This window comes from Saccopteryx bilineata, chromosome 2, assembly GCF_036850765.1.
Source record: "Saccopteryx bilineata isolate mSacBil1 chromosome 2, mSacBil1_pri_phased_curated, whole genome shotgun sequence".
In the NCBI taxonomy this organism is placed as follows: Eukaryota; Metazoa; Chordata; class Mammalia; order Chiroptera; family Emballonuridae; genus Saccopteryx; species Saccopteryx bilineata.
Genome location: NC_089491.1, coordinates 361130974 through 361145637, shown reverse-complemented (window position 1 = coordinate 361145637; position 14664 = coordinate 361130974). Strand labels below are relative to the sequence as shown.

Genomic DNA, 14664 nt, shown 5'->3' with positions numbered 1-14664 from the left:
CCCCCACCAGGATCCATGTGCTCTGCCCATCTTGGGCCATGCTTGTAACCACGCTAATTCTTTTAGTGCCTGAGGTGGAGGCTCCACAGAGCCATCCTTAGCACCAGGAGCTGATGAGCTTGAACCAATCGAGCCATGACTGCAGGAAGGGAAGAGAAAGTAAGGTGACCAATCGTTCTGCTTTAGGGAGGACAGTCCTCCTTTTGTAAGTTCCATGCTCCCTCGAAAAGTGTCCTCCTTTTTGATATTGGAAGACTAATCTGTAAATGTCTGTATTCGATCGATGCAAAGTCAATCCATAGCATGTGATATGACGTATTTGTATCTAAATGAGTACTTTTTTCTTACAATTATTATTAAAAATTAATAGGCATGTAAGCATAATTACAATATAAAATATTACAAATGTTTTTATTATGCATTTATCATATTATAGTGTATTGTTGCAGTGAATAAAATGTTTCTTTTATTTACAATATTGTTTTCTTCAATTTATTTTTGTCCTCCTTTTCATTGTAAAAAAGTTGGTCACCTTAGAGAGAGAGAGAGAGAGAGATGGTCACTTCTCCTGTGTGTCCTAACTGGTAATCAAACCTGGACATCCACACACCAGGCCAACACTCTACCTCTGAGCCAGCCTGCCAGGCAGGGTTGGGTGAAGTTTGGCTGACTTAGGCTGCTCTCAGTGGGAATTGGTGTGGCTTCAAGTGGGAGTTGGGTTTAGGTCTGTTCTATGTATTTATTATCCCATTTGGGCCAGTGGCCACCAAGGCATGTTTGTGTCATGGTGACAGGCAAGAGTGTAAGAGAGCAAGCTCAGTTGCACAAGCACATTTCAAGCCTTGCTCATATCATATCCTATTCACTAACATCCCATTGGTCAAAGCAAGCCACATGACCAATCCTGCCATTAGATCATGGCAGAATGTGGCTATCTCATGCAATTACAAGGGGTGAAGAATTGGCAGTAGTAATTCAGCCTACTTTAGGATGAGCTTCATTTATTTACTCAGTAAATCTATATTTTTTGACAGAGAGAGAGTCAGAGAGAGGTACAGATAGGGACAGACAGACAGGAAGGGAGATGAGAAATATCAATTCTTTGTTGCGGCACCTTAGTTCATAGTTGTTCATTGATTGCTTTCTCATATGTGTCTTGACCGGAGAGGGGGGGACCATAGCAAAGTGAGTGATCCCTTGCTCAAGCCAGTGACCTTGGGCTCAAGCCAGCGACCTTGGACTTCAAACCAGCAACCTTTGGACTCAAGCTAGTGACCACGGGGTCACCCTGTGCTCAAGCTGGTGAGCCTGCACTCAAGCCGGATGAGCCCATATTCAAGCCTGTGACCTCTGGGTTTCAAACCTGGGTCCTCCATGTTTCAGTGCGATGCTCTATCCACTGCGTCACCGCCTGGTCAGGCAATATTTTTTGAAAGACACTGTGTGCCAGGCACATGCTGCCTCTGAGAATACAGTGGTGAACAAGGCTGACCTGGTCCTTACCTTATGGAACTTATATTCTAATGATAGAAACCCCCCCCACTAAAGTGCTACTTCTATCCTTAGTTAATTACTCGCATTTGTGATTTCTACAAAGGAGAAGTACAGAGCACCAGGGAGTACATACAAAAGGGTCTGACCTAATCTAGGGAGAAAGAGATGGTTGAGCTCAGAGTTGAAGGACAAGACTTAATTAGGGAAATGTGCCTAAGACTAACCGAGCTGACTTCTGATCTTAAACAGTAGAAGCAAAAAGGCTGTGGGATGACATAAACTGTGAAAAGAAAAACAGTCAACCAGGAATTCTATATTCAGAAAAACTATCCTTCATGACATGTTCTGTAAGAAATACTAAAGGGAGTCCTTCAGGTTGAAATGAAAGGACAGTAGACAGTAACTCAAATCTACATGAAGAAATAAGGAGTACTTTTAAAAGTATGAATGTATTTTGTTTGTAACTTATATTCTCTCTGCATAAAGTAATAATTATAAAACTCTTGGCAGGCTTATAATGTACAAAAATGTAATTGTATAACATAACATTACAAAGGAAAGGAAACAAAGCTAGAGTAAAGTTTTGTATATATTGAAATTAAGTTGACCTGTGGTGGCGCAGTGGATAAAGTGTTGACCTGGAAATGCTGAGGTCACTGGTTCAAAACCCTGGGCTTGCCTGGTCAAGGCACATATGGGAGTTGATACTTCCAGCTCCTCCCCCCTTCTCTCTCTCTCTCTCCTCTCTCTCTCTCTCTGTCTCTCCCTCTCCTCTCTAAAATGAATAAATAAAAAAAAAAGAAAAAAAAAGAAATTAAGTTGGCATTAACAGAACTAGATTAATTTAAGTTAAAATTTTAATTGTAATCCCCAGAGCCACCACTAAGAAAATAACTAAAAATATGTAAGAAAAAATTAAAATGGTATGCTATAAATACTTATTTAACATAAACGAAGACTGTAATGGAAGAATATAGGAACAAAAGGACAGAAGATATAGAAAATGAATAGCAAAATGGCATAAATCCTACCCCATAAGTAATTATGTTAAATGCAAATGGCCTAAACACCGTAAGAAAAAGGCAGAAATTGACACAATGGGGAAAAAGACCATTTTATGCTGTCTAGAAGAAACATATTTTAGTCTCAGAGATACACATAGGTGGAAAGTAAAGAAATGAAGAAAGATATTCCATGCCAGCAGTAACTAAGAGAGCTGAAGTGGCTGTACTAATATCAGACAAAATAGACTTTAAGACAAAGATAGTTATTATAGACAAACAAGGTCATTTTGCAATGATAAAAGTGTCAATCTATCAGGTAAATATATAAAGTATAAATATATATGCTCCTAACAACAGACCCCAAAATACATGAAGAAAAATCTAACAAATGAAGGGAGAAACACAATTCAACAATAAGAGTTTGAGAGTAAAGTTCCACTTTCAATACTGGATAGAACAGGTAGGCAGAGAATCAATAAGGAAATGGAGCACTTGCAGAACACCATAATCCAAGTGACCTAATAGACAAGAACACTCCACCCAACAACAGCGGAATACTCATTCTTCTTAAGCTCACATAAAATGTTCTCTGGGAGACCATATGCTAGATCATAAAACGAGCCTCAATAAATTTAAAAGAGAAATTAGAAAATAAGATACAGTGGTACCTTGAGATATGAATTTAATTTGTTCTGTAACTGAGCTCGTAAGTCAGTCAACTCCTATATCAAACTGCCGATACTGGACCCATGCGCCAACACACCAACTAGCAGCAGCTTCCCAAATCACAACTCATATCTCGGAATTTCACTCGGATCTCAAACAACAATGTGGACTGAGTCGCAGCTTGTATCTTAAAAAGTTCGTATTTTGGTCTGTTTGTATCTCAAATACCACTGTATATAAAAATGAAAATATACTGAAATGTATGAGATACAGCTAATGTTGCACTGAGAGGAAAATTTATAGTTGTAAAGGCCTATATTAAACAAGAGGAAAGACTTCAAATCAGTAACATTCTACCTTAAGTAAACAAGAAAAAAGCAGAACAAACTAGACCCAAAGCATGCAGAAGGAAAGATACATTAAAGATTACAGTACAAAAAATGGGAGAGGTTAGCCTGACCAGGCAGTGGCACAGTGGATAGAGCGTCGGACTGGGATGTGGAGGACCCAGGTTCGAGACTCCGAGGTGGCCAGCTTGAGCACGGGCTCATCTGGTTTGAGCCAAGCTCAGCAGCTTCAGCCTAAGGTCGCTGGCTTGAGCAAGGGGTTACTTGGTCTGCTGTAGGTCCCCCCCCCCCCCCCCCCCCCCCCCGTCAAGGCACATATGAGAAAGCAATCAATGAACAAATAAGGAGCTGCAACAAAGAATTGATGTTTCTCATCTCTCTCCTTTTTGTCTGTCTGTCCCTATCTGTCCCTCTCTCTGACTCTGTCTCTGCCACAAAAAACAAAAAAACAAAAAAAAAGGAAGAGGTTAGAAAAGGCCAGTTACTGTTTGAGTCCATTTAGAGGAAAGATCCAAAATATGCAAATTCATAGGACTGTGATTATGGTTTCCAGGGGCTGGGGGACTGAGGACTGGGGATGCAGACAGGGGTTTCTTTTGAGGTGATGAAAGTGTTCTGAGATAGCAGTGATGATTGTATAACTTGGTGAATATTCTAAAATTGTAAATGGCGTATTTTAAGGTTTGTAAATAAAATCATAATCATGGTGTTAATAAAAAGTTTTTAAAAACAGGTAATTGGGCAAAAGGGTGTGGAGGAGCAGGATTAGTGGTAGCATTCCCCAGGCAGGGGTATCGGGGTAGTTGAAGTGTATTGAATGTGGTATCTCAAAGGAAGGAAATACAGAGGCCCTAAGTGGGCTGGGGCAGGGGTGGGTGGGGTGAGATTTTAGTTTCAGTGCTACAGTAGTAGGAAGCCACTGGAGGACTTCCATGCCAGTGGAGCTGGCATTCTGAAGAGCTTGCTGTGACTGTGAGAACAGATTGGAGGGGGTCAGCAGTGCATTTGGGAAGGCACCTGCAGTAGTAGCCAAGGTGAGACGATTCTGTATTTCAGGGAGGTTTTTGTTCCGGGTCAACCTACCAGATGGAGCCAGACCTAGGTCCCTCTAGTGCCAAAACCTCTGCTCTCCACTGGCCACTGATTGGCACCCCCTCCCCAGATAGTCTTCATCAGCCCAGAGAGTGGCTGAGCTCTCCTTGCTTAATGGGAGGGTGGTAGGGAAGTGGACAGCACATTAATCAGGCTAACTAGGACTTGTGGCTAATAGGGGCTAGCCTAGTTGCAAACAGTAGAGATTGAACAAAATGGGAATTAATGCCAGGACACAAAGTATCTCATAGAAGCCCAGGCCCCTGGGAGGGCTGAATTAAGCACATGGACCAGAGGTAAATCCATGAGCTCTCTCTCTGCCTTGACTTTGCTTTTAGTCTCTTTGATTCCCCACTTCTTTCTCTCACATAAGACCACCTTTCGTTTCATGGGCATTTCTGCATGGGGAAAATGTCCCCTCTATCAGTTTCCAAGTTTGCATCTTACTGTGCCAAAGAGCACTTGAGTTGAGACTTCAGTCTCTTAGCCCATTTCCCAGATTTCCAGGGGAGAGAGCTCAACATGCCAGCTTGGGCTGGGTGCACCCTGGAAGAGTCAGCTGGGCCCAAGGGGGCTGGTCACAGTGTGACCTCGGGGCTCTGGGCAACTGAGCAGCTGCAGTAAGGCTGTGGGGAAGGAGGGACATCAGATGGGATGCCAGTTACCTTATGTCAGGGTCCCTACCCCCACTTTGGAAAACTCATCTCCTGGGATCCGTCTTCCCCTAGGGATAAACTACATAGACCTTATTCTGTCACTTGAACAAACACTCTGTCCAGCCTCTCTCCCCTTTGCCTTCACTTTCAACCCTGACTGGGCAGGGCAAAGTCTGGAATTTAGAATTAGTCTTATGACTATTGTGAATTCTGTTAGTTCCCTCAGAAAGCAAAGGCTGAGCCCATGTCTTGCTGAAAAACTTGTCAAAGGGGACCCTAGTTACTGTCATTGTCTCATTTTCACCTGCTGTTTGAAATGCAGTGGTACTACTGATTCAGGAGCCTGGAAACCCTGGTGATTGTGGACTAAATGGGCCTCTGATTGGGGACAGGAGGGGACAGGAGATGTCTGAGAAGTCCGGTGGGAGGCATGGGTGAAGGTCAGCTGCCAGTGACCTCACACAGCCCCGCTGACTCCACTTCAGATCATTCCCCTTTCATCTGGTCTGCAGGTAATGCGTGCTGTGTGCACTTTCTTCATGCAGTGGTCAGGAGACTGCGGGTGGGGAGTGGGCAGGAGCCTCAGGCTCTCTCTGTAGAGGCAGCCACTTCCAGTCCTGAGGAGCGTGATTGATTCTAGATGGGGCTATTTCTTTTGCTGTGGGAAGCAGGAAATTGAAGTCCTTCAGTAACCATGCTCTCAGACATCGGGGGATGGGGGCAGGGAAGAAGATTGCAAGCAGATATGGCCTCTGAAAGCTCATTTCTCTTTGAATTCCTGTAGCATGTATAGAAGGCCATGAGGTTTCTGGTGTCTTCTTCTTCTTTTTTTGGAGGGGAGATAGTGAGGTAGTCTCCTGCATGCACCCTGACCAGGATCCACCCAGCAACCCCATCTAGGGAGGGATGTTGCTTGAGTACAGAGCTATTTTTAGTGCCTGATGCTGATGTGCTCAGAGCAGTTGAGCATCCTCAGCACCTGGGGCCATGATATAACCAATTGCCACTGCCTGCTGGAGGAGAAGAGAGAGAGAAGGGGGAGAGAAGCAGATAGTCACTTCTCCTGTGTGCCCTGACCAGGAATCAAACCCAGGATGTCTAAACACCAGGTCAATGCTCTATCCACTGGGCCACCAGCCAGGGCCTTCTTCTATTTTAATTTATTTATTTTTACTAAATTTAATGGGGTGATATTGGTTAGTAGGATCATATAGGTTTCATGTATACATCACTGTGGTACATGATCTGTGTGATGCATTGTGTGCCCATCACCCTCTTTTATTAAAAAACATTTTATTGATTTTAGAGAGAGAGGAGGGAGAGAGAAACATTGATTTGTTGTTGATCCACTTATGTATGCATTCATTGGTTGATTCTTGTATGTGCCTTGACTGGGGATTGAACTTGCAATCTTGATGTTTCAGGATAACGCTCTAACCAACTGAGCTACCTGGCCAGGGCTGATGTCTTCTTATTTATAGCTGTGTGCTGGTTGTCAAGAATGTTGTTCCAGCCCTGGCCGGTTGGCTCAGTGGTAGAGCGTCGGCCTGGCGTGCAGAAGTCCTGGGTTCGATTCCTGGCCAGGGCACACAGGAGAAGCGCCCATCTGCTTCTCTACCCCTCCCCCTCTCCTTCCTCTCTGTCTCTCTCTTCCCCTCCCGCAGCCGAGGCTCCACTGGAGCAAAGATGGCCCGGGCGCTGGGGATGGCTCCTCGGCCTCTGCCCCAGGTGCTAGAGTGGCTCTGGTCGTGGCAGAGCGACGCCCCAGAGGGGCAGAGCATCGCTCCCTGGTGGGCAGAGTGTCACCCCCTGGTGGGCGTGCCGGGTGGATCCCGGTCGGGCGCATGCGGGAGTCTGTCTGACTGTCTCTCCCCGTTTCCGGCTTCAGAAAAATACAGGAAAAAAAAAAAAAGAATGTTGTTCCAAGTACTGAGGATGACACCAGTGGGTGGCAAGCATGTAGCTGGCACCTTACCACTTATTAGCAGTCAGGAACCTCTGCATTTAATTTCAGTTCCATCCCAGTGAAGTGAGGCAGATTGTTTCACATGCGTTGAATAGTTGATAAAAACCTCAGGTTGCCTGGAAGTGGGGAGGGGTGTGCGTGAGTAATTTTTTTCCCCTTCACAGTAACGTAGCCTGTCAGAGCTGGGACAAAACACTGGCTTCTGATCTCTAATCCCAGATTATTTAAAGCTGAGTGCTGTGATATTCTGAATTCTTTCAGGCAAAGACTGTCTTACTTTTCTTGCTTTTTCCTGTCTGTCCTCCATCCATCTCTTCATTAATTCCTTCATCCTGTTCTGTAAAGGAATCAAGATGCCCACGTGAATATATGTATATTGTTTGGATATGTAAGGAATATAAAAATATGTATTTATAACAAAAAATAAAGTAGATATTGTATACCAGATATTTTATATATATTTGTGTATATCTATATGTATGTCTATATATAGTAATTAAATAGAAACCCATAAAAATAAGATTAGGAAAAATGCAGATTAACTACATAGGTCAAAATCAGGAAGAGAGTTAGGATACATATTCGGGCCATAGTGCTGTTCAGTTTACTATATTTGAACCACAGATTTAGCTCTGAGCCAATTAGTAAGCAAAGCAGGAAAAATAAATATTATGTACACGGTTCATGTGGTCCATAATGAAAAGGATAGCAGGCGCTGAGTGCTTTTCCAGGCAATTAGATCTGAAGGAAATTTCTTGCCTGGCTGGTCATGTGTGGGGCCCTGCGTGGCAAGGAAATACGTAACACATATGCCACTACTCTCTGCTCCTGTGACATTACCAATCAATCATGACCCTTTCACATGGAGGCCTGACAGACCTCACAGCCCTAGCATGGGGTTTCAGGCAGCCATGACAGAGATCTGGAGTGGGCGCACAGGACAAAACCCATTTGCTGTTCCAGTGCTGGTGACAGCGGTACCGGAGAGTCATGAGCAGAGGCACATTAGGTTGTGGTGAGCCCCTCTGCTGGGGCGACATAGGTGGACATGTTCTGTTGACCGTTCGAGGTCTGTTTGCTGTCAAACCTCTCTGGGTGCCAGTTGAAGTGACCTGCCAGGGTGATGAATGGGGGTACGTTTGCCTGGACTGGAGAGACACGGGACACACTAGGATCCTGTAGTTACCCATTTGTCCCGCGGATACTCAGCCCCTATTACATGCTGAGAAAATGTGCCTGACCCAGTCTTCTCACCTCTCTGGTGCTGATTTTTTCATTTACTGATTTTAGCAAGAGAGGAAGAGAGAGAGGAACATCTATCTGTTCCTGTATGTGCCCTGACTGGGGATTGAACCGGCAACCTCCGTGCTTTGGGACGATGCTCCAACCAACCAAACTCCAGCCAGGGCATGGTTCCAGTTTAACTCTACTTCCCCAAAGATGCCTTCTCTGCCTCTTCCTGCACATCACTGACTCGGCTTGAGCCCCCTGGTCAAGGCATGTGTGAGAAGCAATCAATGAACAAATAAAGTGCTGCAACTACAAGTTGATGCTTCTCATCGCTCTCCCTTCCTCTCTCTTTCTCTCACTAAAAATAAATAAATAGGTAAAATATAATATAAGGTGGCAAATGTTCAATGCTGAAGGGAGGGGACAGGTGGGGAACCCAGGGGACTTCAGAGGAGGAGAGGTTGCTTCCAGTGGGAAGGGGAGGTCAAGGTTTCATGGTAGAGGACCCTTTGCTGGGTCTGGAAGGATGAGGTGGAGGAGAGGGACGTCTGGGACTCTGGGGGCAGCAGGAGCAGAAGCAGAGAGGCAGAGCTGGAGGAGGTGGACAGTGGAGTCTGGTGGTCAGAACAGGGTCTCAGCTCCACTTGGCTTCATTCCCAGACTGTTTCCAATGGCAGCAAGGTGGCCATTGGCCATCCCAAGCCAACATTGTTTTCACAGGGAAAGAGTTTATTTTTTAGTAACTCTGGTGAGAGCCTAGGGAAGACTGTACTGCTGGGCCTGGGTCGCACACCCAGACCTAAGCCGGTCACTGTACCCAGGGGCCCCAGGAATGGGGATATTCGAATTGGTTGGCCCCAGCCACATTCATACTGAGGAAGGAGGAGGGAGGGGCCAGTGTCTCCCACCCACAAGGGCTGGACATGATTTCCTTGGCCTGGAAGAGGAATTATCTCCCTCCCTCTCTTTCCTTCCTTCCTTCCTTCCTTCCTTCCTTCCTTCCTTCCTTCCTTCCTTCCTTCCTTCCTTCCTTCCTTCCTTCCTTCCTGTGTGTATGTGTGTGTGTGTGTATGTATGAGAGAGAGAGAGAGAGAGAGAGAGAGAGAGAGAGCGCTAGAGAAATAGACACACAGGGACAGACAGGATGGAAGGGGAGGGAGATGAGAAGCATCAATTCTTTGTTGTGGCATCTTCGTTGTTTGTTCATTGATTGCTTTCTCATATGTGCCTTGACCGGAGGGGCTACAGCAGAGCAAGTGACCCCTTGCTCAAGCCAGGGACCTTGGACTCCAGGCAGCAACCTTGGGCTTCAATCCAGTGAACCATGGGGTCATGTCCATGATTCCATGCTCAAGTCAGCAATTCTGTGCTCAAGCTGGTAAACCAACGCTCAAGCCAGTGACCTTGGGGTTTCGAACCTGGGTCCTTAGTGTTCCAGGCCAACACTCTATCCACTGCGCCACCACCTGGTCAGGTGAAGAATCATTCATAAAGAAAGATGTTGAGCAGAAATATGTATGTTTACAGAAGGCCAGCAGAGAGCCTAGCCTTCGCACACAGGTGCACAGCTGTCTGGAGTCTGGAAGCAGTTGTAAGGGTGCATCTGTGTAGTAGTGCCCACCATGCCTGTCGTAGGCACACTCGGACCTCTTCACATCCTCAGGTCTGGTTCATCCTGGGCCTCCAAACCAAGCCAGCCTTCCCGTGAATCAGGCCACTGGGGTGCACAGGGAAGCCTGCCTCTTGCCACTGCGATTATTCCAGGGGTTTGTTCAAGGTCACCTTCAGTTACAATACTACTTCTCATTCTCTTTGGCCTCCAGTTCCTGGGTGTACAAATCTGGCTCTGGTGCCTGCATTTGGCCCTGGTTCCTGCTGAGGTTTGGGTCCCTTTTCTGGACACTTGACTTAGCCCAAGGCTCATCTTGATTTTGGTGTCCCCTGCATTTTCTAGCTGTGGGCCTACCAGGGAGGGGCAGAGTGTCCAGGCTAAACCTGCCAGAGGAGGATCCTCTCCTCCAGTGCTTCTCCTGGACTCAGAGCACACGCTCAGGATGAGAGGCCAGCCAGTTCCCAGCACACCTGGGTCTGTGGTGGCTGCTTTCCACAAACTCAGATGACAGACATCACGTTCTTCTATTTGATGTAGCCAGTATCACACGTCAGCACTTTTCTCAACATAGATAGATAGATAAAGACTCTTCAAATGAAATCTTCCCGGAAAGTCCAATATATGAAGCAGAGAAGAGCCGAGTTGCTCTGGGTTGGGTGGGAATATACCCCCTACCCTTTATTCCTCCCTGTTCCGCATCAGCAGCCCCAAAGGGGTGTATGACACCCCTTGGACTCCTTGGAACCCAGTTTGAGACTCTCTTTGTGATTATGTCCATCTGTCCCACTCAGCACCATCTGCTTTTGTTCTCAATGGGGAATGGGTCTCCGGATGTGATGATTTTCTTATCGCTACATTTGTTTTCTGTCACTGACTTTGTTTGCACTATGAAAAGGTCACCATGGAGATCCTTGTCCTCTTTCTTCTCACTATAAGCAGGTGTCAGGGTGCAAGCACTCCCCACCTACGCAGAGGTCCATTTTATTACCCTTACCTACCTTGAGCTGCATTTGGGAGGCTCTATTTATGACATTGGTCATGGTATCTGTGCCTCAGTTTACCGTCTTCCTGGGGAGCCACACCCAATTGGGTGGGTGTCCCCCTCGTACCTCTTACCCACCAGGCAGCTGAGGCATCAGAAAGTTATGAGATGCTGCCATCCTGTGCATGTCTGCTGCCTGGAATAAATATTTTGGATACTTTTCCATGAAATGTACCCTTTCTAACAAAAAATCTTGAAAGTCATAAAAGTGGACAGACTAAAAAAATAACACCAAAAACAAATCCAAGCATTCCCAATGGAGGCCTCCCTCTAAGAAAAAATGTCCTGTGTCTGTTCACTTTTAGAAGACTGCATTGTCAGGGGAACTGGTCACTAGCAAAGTGGCCGTGGGCTGGCCCTGGCCAGGCTTCCATCCACTAAGGAGAATCCAGGCCTTGGTTTGGCTCCAGCTGGGCCTTCCCAGTGGCTGCCACTTATTGACTTAAGTCTGAGTGATTCAGATCTTCATCAGGGTCACCCGTGACAACCAACCCTGTGGTGGGAGGGAGACTGATCTCCTCCCTTCTGGGGCACCAGCCGGGTCAGGCCTGTTGAAGCCCCCCTCAGTTCCTGGTAGGTGTTTTGGGGTCTCCAGCTCCAAGGGGACAGAAAGGTGACTTTGGTATTTCCTGGAGCCAAGGGCCCAGTTCATACAAGGGTTTTCCCAGAACTTTGCTAACTCTCGGGGAAGGGCGTGTCTGGGCCAGGAGAGTGTTGGTTAATGGTTGACTGGAGACTTGCTTTTCCCAGTTGCCTGGGCCCTTTGCTTCAGAGTAAGGCGCAGCAGGGGTCTGAGAAGATCTGGGAGCGTCCCTGGCACCTTCTTGATAGTCGCTTCAGTTTCTGTGCCATGCTCTCAGAGACCCCTGTGCACAGGGATTGATTTGGGTGCAGTGTGTAGAGGGCATGTGTATTTTAGGAGAATGTTGGACAGCAAATGGGCTTAGGACCAGGCAGAGAATGGGACCGTGTTAATATGACATTCTGTTCCATACATGTTTTTATTGTATGTCGTGGTCCAGGTAGGCATGGGGAGAGGGGCTGCATATGTGTCCCCAAGTGCTATTTGAGGTCAGTCAGGACAAGACTAGGACAAGTTGCCAGATAACTGTAAGATAGGGCCAGAGAAAACAAGCGCCAGAGGAGGTAAAAATAAAGTGCCAAGCCTTGGCTGCGTAGCTCGGTTGGTTAGAGTGTCATCCCAATATGCAAATGTTGCAAGTTCGATCCCCTGTCAGGGCACATAGAGGAACAGATCGATGCTTCTCTCTCTCTCTCTCTCAAATCAATAAAAAATTAATTAAAAAAAAATAAAGTGCTAAGGCAGCATTTTTTAGAGTGTGAGAGGATTTGAAGTATATTTTACAGTAATATTAAATATATTATAAATGTAAGCATTTGAAACATTTTATTGATTATGTGTTTATTTTCATGTCTATTAGAACATACCTCTTTTCCTCATTTGCCTTCCTTCTATTTATGGCAGATGATATAATTTTCTGTTAATGGTGGAGATATAAATTTGCCTTTGAAAATAAACTAAGTAAAAGAGTGAATTGATTTAAAGGAAAATGGTAAGTAAAGAATAGTGCAGAGGCCAGGTGGGGATGGCAGGTAGCATTGATGGCATTACCTGAAGTCTGGGAACAGCGCGGTGGAGGATTTCAGAGACAAGGAAAGGAAAGGGCTCATGGAACAATCGGATGGAGGGGAGAGAGCAGGATCTAGCCAGGTGAGGATGGGAGAGGTGAATTCGTATTTATAGTTACAGAAATGTATGTGCAGATCTTGGTATATTCTGTTTTGGTTCCAATGTACAAACAAGTCCTGTGAGGACCAGAGAGTGGATTTGGATTCTCTTGTGTAAGACCCTGAATGGACTCTTATCTTAATTCAGGGGGCAGTGGGAGCCATCAAAGGTGCTTGAGGAGGGGAATGGTAATATGACTATTTTTGAAAAGACTCATTTATTTGTAGTGGGTACCCAGACTGGAAGTAGGATGACCAGTCAGGGGCCTAACTACGGCCATGGCTGAGGACCAGCAGCCCAGCTACCCAGCCCATCTCCCACTCGCTCTGGCATTGGAGAGAGGCAGGTGTGGGCTGGGTGAGCCAAGGCTTGGTCTCTCTGAGGGGAGGCGATGGGAGCTGGGCAAGGGTGCAGGTCAGAGGTGGCCTGGAAGGGAGGTGCCCATTTTCCCCAGCTGGGCACATTGGCCTCTTCCTGGTGTCTCATGGCCCAGTGTGGAATGTTCTGGGGGAAGTGGGTGGGGTCAGCTGAAGGAAGCTCCTGTCTGGGCCAGAGCACTGAGTTCCTGCAGGAGGAGGAAGCATGCAGTTTCCTGCCCTGTAGTTTGACCCGGGCAGCCTGGCGAGGGCCCGTGGCCACGGTTTTATTTATCGGTGGGGCCTGCGGTCATCTGGGTTGCAGATTTTTTTGTTGTTGTTGAACTCTGCCATTTCTTCCTTTCAGTGCAGAGAAGTTTACAGGGGGTTCAAAAATGGGCTTGGTTTAAAAAACAGGTTCTTTTTCCTTCCTTTGAGGGCCTACTGTGTGCTAGGCACGGTGTTTGGTACTTCTACTCTGTTATCCGTGTTCACCTTGGGCAAAACCTGCAGAGGAAGGTGTTATTACCTCCATTGTACACAGAAGAAACAGGGTGTGGGGAAATTGAACTAGTCCCAAAATCGTGCAGTTGGATTCAAACTGACTCTGGTATTGTCTGCAGGAGTGAGACTGTGGACAAGACAGGTAACCGGGGAGAAGTAAGTCACTGTTTTCCCTGTCTGGGGGAGGGGCCACACCCTGCAGTGCAGCAGGGTGCCTCTGTAAAATGGGGGTGCTGACAGCACCCTACAGGGTTGTGGTGGGGACGGCAGGAGTTACGATGCAGGCACGCTGCTGCAGAATTGTTAGCTGCTGTTACTGCTATTATCATATAAAACTTGTATAATTCTGAACATAATTTTACTGGAAGACACTTTTGCAAGGGTATCACTTACGGTGGGAGGGAAGCATTGTTTTAAAATAGTATACGTGGCATAGAATGACATCAGAGATATTTCGCCTTTGGGCTGTTTGTGTCCCCATTCCTGGTCCCTTGATGTTAGGGGATGTGTTTGTGGGGGCGGGAGTGTCTGTGTTCACTTTCCTCTGTCATTAGCTTTACTTACAGTAGATGAAAACTTGAGACTCAAGGTGCACTGTGCTGTTTTCATGGGCTCCCAGGAGGTCCCGGGTTCTGATATCACTCCCCCGGGAGCTTTGTGTCCTCATTGCCTGTGACCCTAGCTAGCTGTTTTCTGAGTTACTTTCCAGCTCTAAAATTCAAGAGGCCTCTTCCTTTCTGGCAGTCCTATCAGGATGACTCCCTTCCTGAAATGCCTGCCTAATGCCTGCCAAGTCCCTGCTTTTTCCTTTTAGCCCTCTCCCAGACGCTTCTCCTCTTTGAAGCCCTCTGGGATTGCAGCAGAGAGAAATCCTAACTGCGCCCTCACTTGGCTCTCGCTGTTCTTTGTCCAGTCCCAGCGTTTATTAGAGCCGATGTCTGGCTC

At 46.4% G+C, this 14664-nt stretch overlaps 1 protein-coding gene across 5 annotated transcripts in view; it reads left to right on the top strand.

Moving 5' to 3' along the window:
• The window catches only part of RPH3AL (rabphilin 3A like (without C2 domains)), a 170722-nt gene that overhangs the window by 23879 nt on the left and 132179 nt on the right, over positions 1-14664 (top strand). For 2 of the 5 annotated variants that reach the window (XM_066263114.1, XM_066263108.1), the window contains exon 1: positions 11558-11682. The exons of 2 other annotated variants lie outside the window; for them this stretch is intronic. The gene's annotated coding sequence lies outside the window, so the exon portion shown is untranslated. Of the gene's footprint in view, positions 1-4444; positions 4546-11557; positions 11683-14664 lie in introns of those variants that run through there. One more of the 5 variants, XM_066263111.1, reaches the window with a different exon arrangement.